Source organism: Gossypium arboreum, chromosome 11, assembly GCF_025698485.1.
Source record: "Gossypium arboreum isolate Shixiya-1 chromosome 11, ASM2569848v2, whole genome shotgun sequence".
Classification (NCBI taxonomy): Eukaryota; Viridiplantae; Streptophyta; class Magnoliopsida; order Malvales; family Malvaceae; genus Gossypium; species Gossypium arboreum.
In genome coordinates this window covers 125,628,904-125,647,228 of record NC_069080.1, presented here as the reverse complement: position 1 = coordinate 125,647,228, position 18,325 = coordinate 125,628,904, and the positions used below count along the sequence as shown (strand labels likewise).

The 18,325-nt window shown below is 32.7% G+C and overlaps 2 long non-coding RNA genes across 4 annotated transcripts in view; one reads left to right on the top strand and one right to left on the bottom strand.

The window, feature by feature from the left end:
• LOC128284130 (uncharacterized) overlaps positions 1–16,979 on the top strand; it is a 42,334-nt gene extending 25,355 nt beyond the window's left edge. For 2 of the 3 annotated variants that reach the window (XR_008274454.1, XR_008274456.1), the window contains exon 3: positions 16,781–16,979. This is a non-coding gene — a long non-coding RNA (uncharacterized LOC128284130). Of the gene's footprint in view, positions 1–10,065; positions 10,119–16,780 lie in introns of those variants that run through there. The other variant, XR_008274455.1, reaches the window with a different exon arrangement.
• On the bottom strand, positions 4,674–5,572 carry LOC128284131 (uncharacterized). The gene is made up of 2 exons (XR_008274457.1): positions 5,400–5,572; positions 4,674–5,097 (listed from the first exon to the last, which is right to left on the bottom strand). It is a non-coding gene; the product is annotated as an uncharacterized LOC128284131 (long non-coding RNA).
• Positions 16,980–18,325: the final 1,346 nt, after the last annotated feature.

The following is an 18,325-nucleotide window of genomic DNA, read 5'->3' as shown; positions in this document are numbered from 1 at the left end:
TGGTTTAAAACTATTAGAAAATAATTAAATTTGTTTCAATTAAAAATGTAAAACTTTAATATAATTTTAAAAATAATTTTAAATAATCAAAACATTTTAAATGTTAAAACTATTTAAAATTTATTTTAACTTTGTGAATTTTAAAAATATTTTTAAGGTATAAAGATAAATTTAATCCTAACGTTTATTCATTTTTTCCTTTTAGCTCTTATTTTTTCTTTTAGATTACTTTGGTTCCTCAATGTTTAAAATGTGAACTTGCTTTCCTTTGGATGGAAAAATTGATTGAATTGTTCAAATTTTAACGACATTTGCAACTTGTGTGGTAATTTATATATACTTCATTATAACATACATAATTTTTTCTAAAAAATTAAGAACTTTTATTTTTTGAATTTTTGTGAATTATACGTAGATTACCATGCGAGTGGTCATATTAATGTTATTAAAATGTTAACAATAATTCATTTAATTTTTCCGTTCAAAAGAAAGCAAATTGACTAAAATTTAAAGGTCGAGGCAAAAAGATCCAAAAAGAAAAAAAGAAAAAAGAAGAAGGTCCATTGTGACAAAATATATAAACATTAAGAGCAAAATTTATTATTATGCTTATTTTTACTTAAATATGTTTAAAACATTTTTTCCAAATATGTTAAGGGAAAAATATTTATATTTATGAATATGTTTTGAATAAAAATATGTTTTTCGAATTTTTAAAAGTAAAATATATATGAACTATTCAAAATCATATAAAATAATTATCTTTAAATTTTAGCAATATTATAAATTACGTAATTATTCGATAATTTTTAAAACTAATATTTTTTAAACTTCATTATAAAAGAATAATTAGATATTTTTCATTCATATACACAATCAATCTGGTATCGCAAAATCTGGTATCGCAAATAAACAAACCAATATATATATTACAAGGCGTAAGATTAATATTGATATGAATGGTTTAAAATGACGATATTTGACACCAGGGGCGAAGCCAGAATAAATTTTTAGGAGGGGCTGGATAAAATTTTAATTTTTTATAATTTATATCTTTATAATTTGTAAAGGATTAAATCGAATTTTTATAATTTTAGGGGGGCCAAAGTGCAATTTTACCTTTACTAATTTAAATTTTTTTAAAAATTTTAAGGGCCAAAAGAGCAAATTTACATTTTAGGGGGACCAGGGCCCATGCCAGCCCCCTGGCTTCGTCCCTATTTGACACTCTAAATGAATATTGTGTGTATTGTAAAAATTATTTTTAATTTAATACACTTTTATTAATTTAATTTTAAATAAAAATAAAATCATATTTTTAAAAGAAAAATGTCTAAAATTTTTAAAAAATTAAAAGGCCTAAATAGTAATTTTACATTTTAGGGAGTGGGCCCTTGCTAGCCCCCTAAATTCGCCTCTGCCATCACCATCACTCCAAATTTGTGAATTTATCACATTTAGTTTACGGTTTAAGTGTAGGTGAAATCTATCGATGTTTGTGGAAACGCAACCGCTCGTAGATAATAGCTGTCAAAGGGATTGTAAATGCATAATAAAAATGTTGCAGTTAGGATTTGCTATCACTGTGGGTACATTGGAAGACCATCGCAGATAAAACCTACTATCGTTGTGAGTACACACCAACATATAATTGCAGATATATTGCCGATTTTCCTCCTATCATATCAACCCACCCATGCGATGCATTACAATCATTTCCAAACATTCAAACATTTCACTATTCTATCTCGTAACAAGTCAGTAGCAATCATGAATATATTAATCATTCAATATATCAACAATTTAGGGCATACGATTTATTTCGTCAGACATTTATATACATAACACATAGATTATTCATGAATCAAACAGTCATCCCGAAATGACTAAAAACCATATATATTTACCCAATCAAGGGACCTAATTTCCTAATCTAGTTCTCTAAATAGCATTCAAACCTATTTAGGGACTGATTTGAATGAAATATTAAAGTTCATGACAAAACTGTAAGTTTTAAACTTCAGGTGCCACACAGTTGTGTTTCGAAGCCCCAGGTCGTGTGCAGTTCGAACAAGTGAGTTGTAGGGGCTACACAACCATGTGGGATAGCCATGTGTGGGGTCTCAAACTGTGTGAAAGACGAAGGTGCGAGGGATTTTAGGGAGACATGACTGTGTGTGTGATCGTGTGATCCACACGGGTAGGCTACATGCCCGTGTGGATGGGGCAAATTCAGATTTTAATCGGTTTAATTGTAAAAGAACACACATCTGACTTTTTTAGGGTCTCGAGTGATGATCCTTCATTCAAACTTGATCCAATCACCTACAATAGGTCTTCCAATCGACCCAAAACGCTAAGATTAATGACAATGTTCAAGATTTTTCATCTAAAATTAGCTATGAGAATACTTAATATTCTTGACGCGATTGAAACGAATTTGACGGTATTACGACGATTTGGTATGAAAATTGAATCGATTAAAACTTGATTTAATCTTGAGATTTCAACGAAATATTTAGCAAAGTAAAATATTTTTTTTTTGTAAAAAAGGGGTTGAAGAGAAAATAGGGAAGAAATAGAGAGGATTAAGGTTTTATTTTTGAGTTAAAATAGAATAGGAAGTCCTAGTGCGGTTAGGAAAGGATTTAATAGTTGAGGTTTGGAAAATTTGAGGGGTTATTTGGAAAACGGCTCATTTTGGCCGAAATTAAAAAAAAAAAGGTTTGGAGGAAACAACGTGGATAAAACTTAGGACAAGGTGGAAATTTAGGTAATGCTTTGGCTATTAGGCTAATACCCATTTTATGGTTGAATTCCACCCCATTTAATAGATAAGCTATTCTAAGTTTGTTCCTTAAAGTGCAGAAAAATAAAAGGGGCAAGGAAAAGTGTGGGGTTTAAACCTTGAAACTAAGAACTTCACATCAAGCTCTTAATCACTAATAATAAGATTTATTCCATAATGAATTTAAGAAATTTTTAACCCTATACTTTCAAGATGTGACAAAAATTATGTAAATAATAGGCATAATGACTTTTAACCCTATACTTTCAGAATGTTATAAAAATTATGTAAATATTAGGCATCATGACTTTTTTCCTTCAACTATATAAAAAATTATTTTAGCTTTAAATTTAATTTTTAGTTTCCTTTAGCCCTTGAAATTTGTCAAATCACCCAAAAAATAGATGGAAGAATTATTATTTGTGAACTTTGATAATGTGACAAACATGTGAATTGTCATGTGGATGATATGTCAACATTTAATTAATTTTTTAAATTTAAAAATTATTATACTATTTCAATAATTTTAATGATTTTTATTTTTTAAAATATAATTTTTAAAATTTTAAAAATTAATTAAATGTTAACGTGTCATTAACGTGGTAATCCATATGTATTCCATGTCTGCAAAGTTAAAAAAAATTTAACTTTTTTTATTCATTTTGGGGTGATTTGACAAAATGATGCAAGCTTAAGGCTCAAAAAAGTAAAAAATTAAATGAAGGGTTAAAAAATGATTTTGTCCTTTTAGCTCTGTTTTTTTTTTCTTTTGGATCACTTTGGTTCCTCAACCTTTAACATGTGAAATTGCTTTCCTTTGGATGGAAAATTTGATTGAACTGTTCAAATTTTAACGACATTTGCAACTTGTGTGGCGATTTATATATACTTCATTGTAACATAGATAATTTTTTTCTAAAAAAATTAAGAACTTTTTATTTTTTGAATTTTTGTGAATTATACGTGGATTACCATGTGAGTGGTCATGTTAATATTATTAAAACTTTTAGTTTTTCCATTCAAAAAAAAAAGCAAATTGACTACAATTTAAAGGTTGAGGCAAAAAATCCAAAAAAGAAGAAGAATATGTTTATTATTATGCTTATTTTTACTTAAATATGTTTAAATCATTTTTTCAAATATGTTAAGGGAAAAATATTTATATTTATAAATATGTTTTCAATAAAATATGTTTTTCAGAACTTTTAAAACTAAAATATATATAAACTATTCAAAACCATATAAAATAATTATCTTTAAATTTTAGCAATATTATAAATTACTTGAATAAAAATTTATTCTATAATTTTTAAAACTAATATTATTTTAAAACTTCATTATAAAAAATAATTAGATATTTTTTATTCGTATACACAATCAATCTGGCATCGCAAATAAACAAACTAATGTATATATATTACAACGGGTAGGATTAATGTTGAAGTGAAAAGTTTAAAATAACGATATTTCAGACTCTAAATGAATATTGCATGTATTATCAAAACTATTTTTAAATTTAATACACTTTTATTAATTTAATTTCAAACAAAAATAAAATGTCTCTAGAAGAATTTTATCTTTTTACAATTTAAAATAGTTCTGCTTCGTATTGTTTACAAAGCTACTTTTTAATGAAATTCGTAAAGTTATTCTATAATTAATAAAGTTCAAAATAAATTTAAATTAGTTTTTCTAGTTTTTACAATCGTATATATTATATATATTACAAATTATATATTATATTATATTATGTTATGTTATAAGGTCTAAGACCCAAGCTTGATATGTACAACTTATTTAATTGACAAAAGGATTCTTACACTCCAAAATATAGGGAGTTAATGATAATAGATAAAATAAATAGATAAGGCTAAATGGTCAAATATTTATTGTCCTCCCTAAAGACCATATCTTTTCTTTTTTTATTTTCAACAACATAGAGTAAAAGCACCAACTAAAATATATACAATTATGAGTAAACTCATAACCTTCTAATACAATTGTATATCGATCAATTTCTCAGGTCTATTCACGAATATGACAGCCTTACAATCGAGCATAGGTGTAAAACCTAAATTTTGCCTGGGCTCAAAATCATTCAATCTATTTTTTTACAAAACAAAAACCAAACTCAATTACAAACCCAACAAGCAAAGGCCTAAATAACCTAACCCTAGCAGCCCAAATTAATAAACAAAAAAATAAAAAAAGGAAAACCCTAGTTGCTAGCCGCCACTGCCACTGCTGCCTCTATCATGTCAGTACCGCCACTATCATCTCCACCACCCGTGTTAGCACTACCCATCCACCTGCAAGGATTAAAAGAAGAAATGACAACAAATAATAAAGGGAAATCATGTAAAATGACTATATAAGCCAAGCAATAACCAATGTAGTTTTTTGGACACACATCGAATACAAAAAAGAGATTCAAACATACAAACAGTGGATATTGAGTACAAAAAAGAAACAAACAGTTAAAGAAAAACAAAGTTCAAAAGGACCTAAGGTTATTTTTTTATTTATTCTTTTCATTTTCTTTATTTTTCTCCTTTTCAAATTTTTTTATATACGTATATATCAAAAAAGGTATAAAAAAGGAAAAACTTACCTATTTTTTTTCAATCGCCGAAAAAGGGAAATTTTGATTTTTCTGGTCGCTGACGACCGGCGGCAATTGTGGCTGCCGATGGCCGGTCCAATGATCGGAAATTGCAAAGGGGGAGAGAGTTTGAGAGAAAGCATCCTCTCTCTTTTTTTTTTAAATGAAGAGAGAATGAAGTCCCTTTTGTTATTTTTGCTATTTTATTAATTAATTTAATGTTATTATTACTATAATTATATTTTCTTTTATGCTTATTATTATTATATTATTATATCATTAATTTTATATTACTATTACTATTATTATTGTATTTCCTTTTGTATTTATTTACCAACTATTTTTAAATACATTTATTTCATTTTATCATTTTATTACTTATTTATTTATATCCTTCTATATAGATTGAAAACTTTAGACTTTTATTATATTATTCTTAATATCATTGTCATTATTATTAATATTATGATTTTTAATTTATGTTACACTATATTTATTTATTTGTTTGTTTAGTATTAGTTTTGGATTCCAAATTTTAGGTTTTTAATTATTATTTTTTTTCTATTTTGGCTCTTTTATTTTATTTCCATCCTTTATATTGTCATTGACATTAACATACTTATTACTTTGTTATGCATGCAAACACCACAACCTATTTTACATTTCACCATAAAACCGCATTACATTTTACACGATGCATTAAAAATTTTTGTTTTTAAAATAAGCAATGCTCCGTGTTTTTATAAAATTCGAAAGGTCATTCCCTAACTTACGAGGTTTCAATTTTCTCGATAAATTCGAACAAATTTTTTTTAAAATCCCGGGAATTATGAAAAGATCGTGTTCTAACTTACAGAATATGATTTCTTTTTAAAACCGAGATAATCAAACATCTTCCAAAATAATTTCCGGTGTTTATTCTCATTTCAGGGATTTAATATATTGTGTCCTAACTTACAGGACATAATTTTTTTCTCGATTAACGTGAAATACGCCCTTTTCTCAAAATAATTTTTTAATTAAATAATATTTTAACAAAGGATCGTATTTTTAAAATCTTTTCAAATTTTCAATTTTCGACACTAAAGACACCAAGTAATCAACTAGGTACCAATTTTGGGTGTATCGAGGGTGCTAATCCTTCCTCGTGCCTAACCGATTCCCAAACCCGTTTTCTAGATTTTGTAGACCAAAATCATCGTTTTAATAAATCGAACTTCTTATTAAAATGATCAAATTGCGAGGTGATCCGATCACACCTCATAAAAAAATTGGTGGCGACTCCCACGTTCGTTTTCATTTTCAAAATCAAAGTTGACCCCTTTTTAAAAAAAATAGTTTCGACAATAGGTATATAGGACAACATATAAACTTGACAACAATAACACGTCATTAAATTTCAGATTTCAAGTTCGATTTAGGTAAATATCCTATTCCATCGCCACGCTCTATATCTGGGAGTTCTCTCGAACTCCCACCACCATCACTCTAAATCTGTGGATTTATCACATTCGGTTTACGATTTAAGTGCAGGTAAAATCTATTAGTGTATGTGGAAATGCAACCGCTCGTAGATAATAACTATTAAAGGGATTGTAAATATATAATAAAAACATTGTAGTTAGGATTTGGTATCATTGTGAGTACACTGCAAGACCATCGCAGATGGAATCTACTATCACTGTGGGTATACAATAACATGGAATTGCAGATATATTACCGGTTCTTCCTCCGATCATATCAACCCATCCATGCAGTGCATTACAATCAATTCCAAACATCCAAAGCATTTCAATATTCTACCTCATAACAAGCCAGTAGCAATCATGAATATAGTAATCATTCAATATATCAACAATTTAGGGCATACGATTTATTTTGTCAGACATTTATATACATAACGGATAGATAATTCATGAAACAAATAGTCATCTAGGAACGATTAAAAACCATATAAATTTACTCAATCGGGGACCTGATTTCCTAATCTAGTTCTCTAAATAACATTGAAACCTATTTAGGGACTGGTTTGAATGAAATTTTAAAATTTATGACAAAACTATAGGTTTTAAACATCATGAGCCACACGGTCATATGACCGGATCGGACCGTGTTCGAAGCCCCAGGTCGTGTGCGGTTTGAGCAAGTAAGCTGCAGGAGTCACACAACCATATGGGATGGTTGTGTGTGGGGTCTCAGACAGTGTGAAAGATGAAGGTGCGAGGGATTTCAAGGAGATATGGCCGTGTGTGTGATCGTGTGGACTGGGCAGATTCGATTTTTACTTGATTTAGTCGTAAAAGAACACACATCTGACTTTTTCGAGGTCTCGAGTGATGATCCTTCATTCAAACTTGATCTGATCACCTACATTGGGTCTTCCAATCAACCCAAAACGCTAATATTAATGACAACGTTCAAGATTTATCATCTAATCAATATTTTTTGAGTTAATTCATAAAAGATTCGTATTTGGTGTGAAAGATCGATAAGAACTAGATGTATTCCAAATCTCAAGGGTTTAACGAAATTAGGTATAAGAATACTTACTATTCTTGACACGATTGAAACGAAATTAAGGGCATTACAATGATTGGATATGCAAATTGAATCGATTAAATCTTGATTAAATCTCGAGATTTCAAAGAAATTTTTAGCAAAATCAAAGAGTTTTTTTTTTTGTAAAAGGGGGATAAAGAGAAAATAGGGAATAAATAGAGAGGATTAGGGTTCAATTTTGAGTTAAAATAGAATAGGAAGTCCTAGTGGGGTTAGGATAGTTGGGGTTTGGAAAACTTGAAGGGTTATTTGGCAAATGGCTCCTTTTGGCCGAAATTCAAAAAAGAGTTTGGAGGAAACGACGTGGATAAAACTTAGGTCAATAATATATAGGCTATTCTAAGTTAGTTCCTTAACGTGCAGAAAAATAAAAAAAGGAAAGGAAAAATGTAGGGTTTAAACCTTGATTTTTAGAACTTCACACCAACCTCTTAAACATTAATATTAAGATTTATTTCATAATGAATTTAAGAAAATTTTAACCCTATACTTTCAGGATGTTACAAAAACTATGTAAATATTAAGCATGATGATTTTTAACCCTATACATTCAAGATGTTACAAAAAATATGTAAATATTAGGTATAATGACTTTTTTCCCCTCCATTTGTAACGCTCCAATTTTTGGGAATTCTATGAATGTTGGCATAGGTTTAATTATGTTAGTGGGCCTCTAGAAGGCCCAAGCTTAAGATAGAACCCGGTAATTTTAGTTAATTTTTGTTCCATAAGAAAAAGGGAGTGAACTTATGAAATAGGACCTATGTGAAAATGTTTGAAAATGCTATAGGCTAAATTGAAGTGGCCAAATAAATAGGAGTGCAAAATAGGAGGATTTGCATGACAAACCTCCCATTTTACATGAAGTGGCTAGCCATCATGTTGTTGTAGACAAAATGTACACTTGATATCCATAATTTATGGTACAAATTGATACAAATTGATAATAGGTTAGGTAAATGTTCCATGATAATGGGTTAGGTAAATGTTTCATGATAATGGGTTAGGTAAATGTTTCATGATAAGAATTTCATGTCTTTTGTATTAAAGAATTAAATGGATGAAATATGAAGTTTTATTAAAAGAAAAAGGGGTGAAAAGAACAAAGTTTTGTCCATCTTTGTTCATCATAGCTGAAAGTTAGAGAAGAGAAAGGAGAGGAGAAAGCTCTTGAGTATTTGGTAATTAGGAGGAGGAAAATTGAAGGTAAGTTCTTGGTACCTTGCTTCTATTTTGAGGTTCATGAGTTCTTCTTGATTCTACCTTAACCCTTGAAGTATATTTTGATTTTTAGTTGTGTTGTGAGCATTTAGTCATGAATTAAAATGAAGGAAATGGTTGTTGTTTCATGTTCTTTTGATGAAAAAAATGGAAGATAGGTGAAGTTGAGCCAAACAAATGAGCATGCATGTGCCTTAGATGCTAAAGGGAAAAATCGGCTAACATGTTGTGCTTTAAAATGATGAAATGGAGATTATGCTTAAGTAAAAATCATAGATATGTGATGATTGATTGGTGATATACATGTTTAAATAACATGCATGCAAGATAGGTGTATGAAAGAGTGATTTGGTAATAAATTTGCTTGGGACAACAGCAGTAATGTGACTTTGGAAAATCACCATAAATTGTGGGAGATGAATTAGAAGCTGAATAAATTATGTAATTAAATCTTAATGAGTGTAGTTTCAAATGAAATAAACTAGAACATATTTTGAATTCTGTACAATGTGAAATTTGATTTGAAATGAAGAGTGGTCAGATTAGTCAAACAGTGAAAGACGGGAAACTTTAAGAAAAATCTGGTATTGATTGGCCATACCAAAAATCCTGAAAATTTTATGGATAGAAGATATATGAGTCTATTTTCAGGGAAAATTAACGGCACTTGATTTGGAGTTTTGTAGCTCCCGTTATAAATGATTTAGTGACTGTTGCTCAGGAAGACAGCTTGCTGTGAAATTATGATTATGTGGTAAACATTGACAAAAATTTGTTAATGAGTTGCTTATTGATTTCTTATAAGCTTACTATGATCTGTAGGTGTGGTTGGCCGAATATCGTAAGGGGTTAATACGTAGTTTGTATTTGAATAGTTAGATTAACATGTTAGTAATCCAATTGAAGGCGGTTCATGTGTGGATCTCATCAGCATATCGTCGCAAACAGGTGTGTAACTAACACCCTCTTTCTTAGTCTAGATCGGCAAAAGCAGAAAAGCCGAAATGCCGAAAACCGGTATTTTGTAGATTTGCGAGTGTGCGAATGCTCGTGAGGTAAATCGATTAATGTTTTTGGTAAGCTGCAATGTTTGGACTGCAAAGTGCATGATTTACGTGCCCTCGATATTTTTGGGCTTAATGGGCCAAAATTGGAATGATGGGCCAATCAGCCCAATTTGGTAAGAACCCTCAGTAGTGATTACATTAGTACGTGAAAGGTAGGAATATGCATGAAAAACCCTAAAATAGATAAATTACTGAAATACCTTTAAAAGTGGAAAATTTACGCTTTACCCCTAGGAGATAAATTACCAAATACCCTTAGGGTTAAATTGACCTAAATGCATGTTTGATCGTTGTTATTTATTGCATGCCATGTTGTTATTATCGATGCATGGGATTGGGATATTGACGGAGGAAGTATTGAAAGTGGCTTGTCCACGTCTTGGAGGCTTTGCCTCAATTTATCGTTAATCGAGCGAAGAATCTTTTAATCAGGAGTGTTAGGTTTGGGTGGGTTGAGCTATCCCACATGGAGTGTATGGCTGGTACGGGTGGAGTGTAGTGGTTGGTGGGTTGAGTAGTCTCCCAAATGGGCTTGCATATGTTTACTGATGTTGCATGTATTTTGAAATGGGCCTATGGGCCATCTTTTATCTGAATAAGGGCTAAGGCCCGGTTTATTGTAATCTGAAAAGGGCTCGCCCATACCACTGTTATTGAATGGGCTTAGGCCCAATGGGCTTGAGCTGACTTGGGCTTTGAATGGGTTTTCCTTACACACTGAGTTTCCCCAAACTCACCCTTTTATTTTCATCCACGCAGAAATCCCCAACCATAGTGGGCTTGGAGTCGTGAGGGAATTGAGAGGCCACTTGCTCGAAAGTTTGATTTTCTTCGGTGATCTGGAAATCCTTTTAATTACATTTGAGGTTTTGGGCTTTTAAATGTAATAAGGCCGCTTATTTATTTTTGATGGTTTTAATATGTATTACTAAGATAGGTAATACTTATTTTAACTGTTGAAATTGGATAGCTTTAGGCGCGCGTTTCAAAAACAACAGTTGATTTCAAAATAACACGACAACAAGCAAAGCTTCCGCAATGAAAGTATTTTCCAAAATTAATCACTTTTCCTAAAAATGACTTAATCGAATCGGTTTCCTAGAAATATCCATGACGTTAAGGTGTGGCAATGGCGGTATGCATGTCTAGGATTGGATCCGAAGGAGCTTGGTACTTAGCGATCCGATGGACTCACCACCTCTTTTCGGTTTCCTACCGGTGCACACTTCCATTCACTTTAACCCTTAATGAATTAATCTTTTGAACATCAAGTACGATTTTCTGGACTTAGAATAGAAATTTTTTTTTACGTTTTTGATGTGGCATGCCGGATCCGGCCATAACTTCTGGGCTGGGTTTGGGGTGCTACATTTAGTGGTATCAGAGCCTAGGTTGCAACAACTCGACTGTGGAATGGGTTTACAAAAATAAATATTTTCAAAAGCAAAAATTTTACAAAGAATACGAAAAACTTAATTTTCAAAATTTAGATCTTTAGAAGGTGGCATTCCGAATCTCCGGCTCAAGTCTGTAAGTATTCTAAATTTTTCTGAATATTTTCCTGAATTATCTGTCTGTACTGAAATCCTGCTAGGATACTCTAGATAGGATGATACTGAAACCATAGGAAAATCTGATAAGAGACTGAAACTGTAGCTAGACTTCAATTCTGTGAAAACAAACTCTGAACTACTGTCTGATTCATAAAACATCTGTAATAAACACTGGAATATTGAATTAATGCATAAAAATTCATAATCAAGATAATACGATATGAGTACAAGAGTCGTTCGTGGAAGAGGCCGTGGACGGAGCCGAGAAAGTGCTCGAGCGAGATCTTCGTTTTCGAGACATATACCGGCGGTGGATGCACCGGTACCACCGACAACAGAGGTAGAGTCTCATGACCGCGGTGCCGAGGATGATGCCCTTACACAGGTAATGCTTCGTGTTCTGGAAAGGGTTGCCCGAGCAAGTTCGGGCAACAAAATTCAGGGATCTATTTCTGAATGACTTCGGGACTAACGGAATAGAGATCTTTAAGGGCGTGTCTGGTATAGCCCCGGATGTGGCGGAATATTGGTTGGAGGCCATAGAACGGATTATGGACGACTTGGACTGCTCTGAGGAGATTGTAAGTGGGGTATCTATACTAAGTCCCTTGGGTCACTCGGTTAAGGTAGACAAACTGTATAGGAATGTACCCTTAGAAACTCAAGGCAAGGTTTTTCCTAGAGATCTGATGGAGTTACCGTTCGGAGAGTTTGACCTTATTCTGAGGATGGATTGGCTGGTTAAGCATAAGGCGACTCTGGATTGTGCTGCTAAACGAATGGTGTTAAGAACTACAAAGGATGAGGAGGTTATGGTGATAGGTGAGAGAATGGATTATTTGTCCAATGTGGTGTCAGCATTAAGAGGCGAAAAGTGGATTCGAAAAGGTTGTGAGGCCTAATTGGTATTTGTAAGTTAGTCGAAAGAGGAGGGATTGACAGTGGATAAGGTTAGGACCGTAAAGGAGTTCCAAGATGTTTTTTCGGAGGAGCTTCCAGGATTGCCTCCGAATCGAGAAGTTGAGTTTGGAATAGACTTGTTGCCTGGAATGGCGCCTGTGTCTATCGCACCGTATAGGATGGCACTGAAGGAGTTAGTAGAGTTAAATGCTCAAATTCAAGAGTTGTTGGATAGGGGCTTTATTAGGCCAAGCGTGTCTTCATGGGGAGCACCAGTGCTATTCGACAAAAAGAAGGATGATACGATGCGGATGTGCATTGATTATCGCCAGTTGAACAAACTGACGATTAAGAATAAGTATCCACTGCCAAGGATTGACGATCTATTCGACCAGCTTAGAGGAGCTTCTGTATTTTCCAAGATCGACCTTCGATCTGGATATCATCAGTTAAGGGTCAAGGAGGCAGATATCCAAAAGACGACATTCAGGACTCGGTATGGTCATTACAAGTTTCTGGTTATGCCATTTGGACTAACGAACGCTCCTGCAGCGTTTATAGATCTGATGAATCGTGTGTTCCAACCATTTTTGGATCAGTTCGTAGTCGTCTTTATTGACGATATCCTGGTATATTCTGAAACTGAAACGAAACATGATGAGCATCTCCGATAGTGTCTTGTAAGTATTAAGGAGAAGGAACTCTTTGAAGTTCAAAAGTGTGAATTTTGGTTGAGGGAGGTAACCTTCTTAGGACATGTGGTCTCTGCCGGAGGGATTAAGGTGGACCCTTGAAAGATTGAAGCAATTTTGGAATGGAAGCCACCTAGGATGGTGTCAGAAATTGAAAGTTTCCTAGGGTTGGCAGGATACTACAGAAGGTTTGTGGAAGGTTTTTCTGTGATGGCAGCCCCTCTGACAAAACTCATAAGGAAAGGGGTACCGTTTGTATGGACTGAGACCCAGCAGGAGGCTTTTGAGAAGTTGAAGAAAGTTCTGACTGAAGCACTTGTGTTAATTTAGCTGGAGTCTGGGAATGATTTTACTGTGTACAGTGACGCATCACACGTGAGTTTGGGCTACGTGTTAATGCAAGAGGGTAAGGTGGTTGCATATGCATCACGATAGCTTAAGCCTCATGAGGGAAACTATTTGACTCATGATTTAGAGTTGGCAGCAGTGATATTTGCACTTAAGATTTGGAGACATTACTTGTACGGAGAAAGGTGTATTATATACACTGACCATAAGAGTCTTAAGTATTTGTTGACTCAGAAGGAGCTGAACCTTAGGCAAAGGAGATGGATTGAGTTGCTTAAGGATTATGACTGCTCGATCGAGTATCACCCAAGCAAGGCCAATGTGGTAGCCGATGCTCTAAGTCGTAGAGTCAGATTCGATCCGAGAGCAATGTTTGCTCGTCTGAGTCTCAGATGATGATGGAAGTCTGTTGGTGAGTTGCGTGAGGCCAACTGGTGGATCGATTAAGGAAAAATAGTTGAACGATGAGTCTTTGGTCGCTCGTTTTCAACAAGTTAAGGAAGGAAACTTCTAAGTTTGGAAGCCGAAGAGACGATGCAACAAAGAATACCCTCATCTGTTTGGATTAGGTAAATTTCGAGGATGAAATTTCTTTAAGGAGGGTAGAGTTGTAACGCCCAATTTTCGGAATTCGTGAATGTTGGCATAGGTTTAATTATGTTAGTGGGCCTCTAGAAGGCCCAAGCTTAAGATAGAACCCGTAATTTTAGTTAATTTTGTTCCATAAGAAAAAGGGAGTGAAATTATGAAATAGGACCTATGTGAAAATGTTTGAAAATGCTATAGGCTAAATTGAAGTGGCCAAATAAATAGGAGTGCAAAATAGGAGGATTTGCATGACAAACCTTCCATTTTACATGAAGTGGCCAGCCATCATGTTGTTGTAGACAAAATGTACACTTGATATCCATAATTTATGGTACAAATTGATACAAATTGATAATAGGTTAGGTAAATGTTCCATGATAATGGGTTAGGTAAATGTTTCATGATAATGGGTTAGGTAACTGTTTCATGATAAGAATTTCATGTCTTTTGTATTAAAGAATTAAATGGATGAAATATGAAGTTTTATTAAAAGAAAAAGGGGTGAAAAGAACAAAGTTTTGTCCATCTTTGTTCATCATAGCTGAAAGTTAGAGAAGAGAAAGGAGAGGAGAAAGCTCTTGAGTATTCGGTCATTAGGAGGAGGAAAATTGAAGGTAAGTTCTTGGTACCTTGCTTCTATTTTGAGGTTCATGAGTTCTTCTTGATTCTACCTTAACCCTTGAAGTATATTTTGATTTTTAGTTGTGTTGTGAGCATTTAGTCATGAATTAAAATGAAGGAAATGGTTGTTGTTTCATGTTCTTTTGATGAAAAAAATGGAAGATAGGTGAAGTTGAGCCAAACAAATGAGCATGCATGTGCCTTAGATGCTAAAGGGAAAAATCGGCTAACATGTTGTGCTTTAAAATGATGAAATGGAGATTATGCTTAAGTAAAAATCATAGATATGTGATGATTGATTAGTGATATACATGTTTAAATAACATGCATGCAAGATAGGTGTATGAAAGAGTGATTTGGTAATAAATCTGCTTGGGACAGCAGCAGTAACATGACTTTGGAAAATCACCATAAATTGTGGGAGATGAATTAGAAGCTGAATAAATTATGTAATTAAAGCTTAATGAGTCTAGTTACAAATGAAATAAACTAGAACATATTTTGAATTCTGTACAATGTGAAATTTGATTTGTAATGAAGAGTGGTCAGATTAGTCAAACAGTGAAACACAGGAAACTTTAAGAAAAATCTGGTATTGATTGGCCATACCAAAAATCCTGAAAATTTTATGGATAGAAGATATATGAGTCTATTTTTAGGGAAAATTAACGGCACTTGATTTGGAGTTTCGTAGCTCCAGTTATAAATGATTTAGTAACTGTTGCTCAGGAAGACAGCTTGCAGTGAAATTATGATTATGTGGTAAACATTAACAAAAATTTGTTAATGAGTTGCTTATTGATTTCTTATAAGCTTACTATGATCTGTAGGTGTGGTTGGCCGAATATCGTAAGGGGTTAATACGTAGTTTGTATTTGAATAGTTAGATTAACGTGTTAGTAATCCAATTGAAGGCGGTTCGTGTGTGGATCTCATCAAGATATCGTCGCAAATGTGTGTAACTAACACCTCTTTCTTAGTCTAGATCGGCAAAAGCGAAAAGCGAAATGCCGAAAACCGGTATTTTGTAGATTTGCGAGTGTGCGAATGCTCGTGAGGTAAATCGATTAATGTTTTTGGTAAGCTGCAATGTTTGGACTGCAAAGTGCATGTTTTCTGTGCCCTCGATATTTTTGGGCTTAATGGGCCAAAATTGGAATGATGGGCCAACTGCCCAATTCGGTAAGAACCCTCAGTAGTGATTCCATTAGTACGTGAAAGGTAGGAATATGCATGAAAACCCTAAAATAGATAAATTACTGAAATACCTTTAAAAGTGGAAAATTTACAATTTTTACCCTTTGGAGATAAATTACCGAAATACCCCTAGGGTTAAATTGACCTAAATGCATGTTTGATTTGTTGTTATTTATCGCATGCCATGTTGTTATTATCTCGATGCATGGGATTGGGATATTGACGGAGGAAGTACTGAAAGTGGCTTGTCCATGTACTTGGAGGCTTTACCTCAATTTATCGTTAATCGAGCAAAGAATGCAAGAATCTGTGGAGTGTTAAAATGGGTGGGTTGAGCTATCCCACATGGAGTGTATGGCTGGTACGGTGAAGTGTAGTGGTTGGTGGGTTGAGTAGTCTCCCAAATGGGCTTGCATATGTTTACTGATGTTGCATGTATTTTGAAATGGGCCTATGGGCCATACTGTTATCTGAATAAGGGGCTAAGGCCCAGTTTATTGTAATCTGAAAAGGGCTCTGGCCCAGTACCACTGTTACCTGAATGGGCTTAGGCCCAATGGGCTTGAGCTGACTTGGGCTTTGAATGGGTTTTCCTTACACACTGAGTTTCCCCAAACTCACCCCTTTTATTTTCATCCACGCAGGAAATCCCCAACCATAGTGGGCTTGGAGCTGTGAGGGAATTCGGAGTGGCCACCTGTTCTGAAAGTTTGATTTTCTTCTGGTGAACTGGACATCCTTTTAATTACGTTTGAGGTTTTGGGCTTTTAAATGTAATAAGGCTGCTTATTTATTTTTGATGGTTTTAATATGTATTACTAAGATAGGTAATACTTATTTTAACTGTTGAAATTGGATGGCTTTAGGCGCTTTCAAAAACAATAGTTGATTTCAAAATAACACGACAACAAGCAAAGCTTCCGCAATGAAAGTATTTTCCAAAATTAATCACTTTTCCTAAAAGTGACTTAATCGAATCGGTTTCCTAGAAATATCCATGACGTTAAAGTGTGGCAATGGCGGTATGCATGTCTAGGATTGGATCCGAAGGAGCTTGGTACTTAAGCAATCCGATGGACTCACCACCTCTTTCCGGTTTCCTACCGGTGCATGACTTCCATTCACTTTAACCCTTAATGAATTAATCTTTTGAACATCAAGTACGATTTTCGGACTTAGAATGAATTTTTTTTTTTTTACGTTTTTGATGTGGCATGCCGAATCCGGCCATAACTTCTGGGCCGGGTTTGGGGTGCTACACCATTGGTATGAAAAAAGTTATTTTAGCTTTCCATATAATTTTTAGCTTTCTTTAGCCCTTGAAATTTGTCAGGTCACCTAAAAATAGATTAAAGAATTAGCATTTGTAAACTTTGATAATGTGACAAACATGTGAATTGCCATATGGATGATATGTCAACATTTAATTAATTTTCTAAATTTAAAAATTATTATACTATTTCAATTATTTTAATGATTTTTTATTTTTTTAAAAATTATAATTTTAAAAGTTTAAAAATTAATTAAATTCTGATGTGACATTCACGTGACAGTCCATATGTATTTCATGTCTGCAAAGTTAAAAAAATGTTAACTTTTCTATCCATTTATGGGTGAGTTGACAAAAAACACAAACTTAAGGGCTAAAAGCAAAATTTTAAATGAAGGACTAAAAATAATTATTTTAATAAAATTGGAGGGCCAAATAAATTATTATTCTTATAAAGTAAATATTTTTAAATTAGAACACTTTAAAAATTTAAAGATGTTTTTATAGATAATTTTATTAATTATTTTTTCAATTTACAATTGTTTAAAAGGGTTTTAAACTGTTAAAAAATTAAATTTGTTTCAATTAAAATTTAAAACCTTTAATATAATTTTAAATAATCAAAACATTTTAAAAGTTATTTTAACTTAATTTTTAAAAATATTTTAAGACATAAAGATAAATTTAATTTTAAACATTTATTCATTTTTTTCCTTTGAATGGAAAAGTAATTAAACTATTAAAATTTAAATGATATTTATAACTTGTGTGATAGTTTATATATACTTTACTGTAATATAAATAATGACATTTTTTCATTTCTTTATTTTACAGATATCTTTCATTATTTATTGTATAAAATTTGTTTTGCCCAACAAAAAGAATTCGTGGAACATGTTAGTGTTAGTATTGTCATATT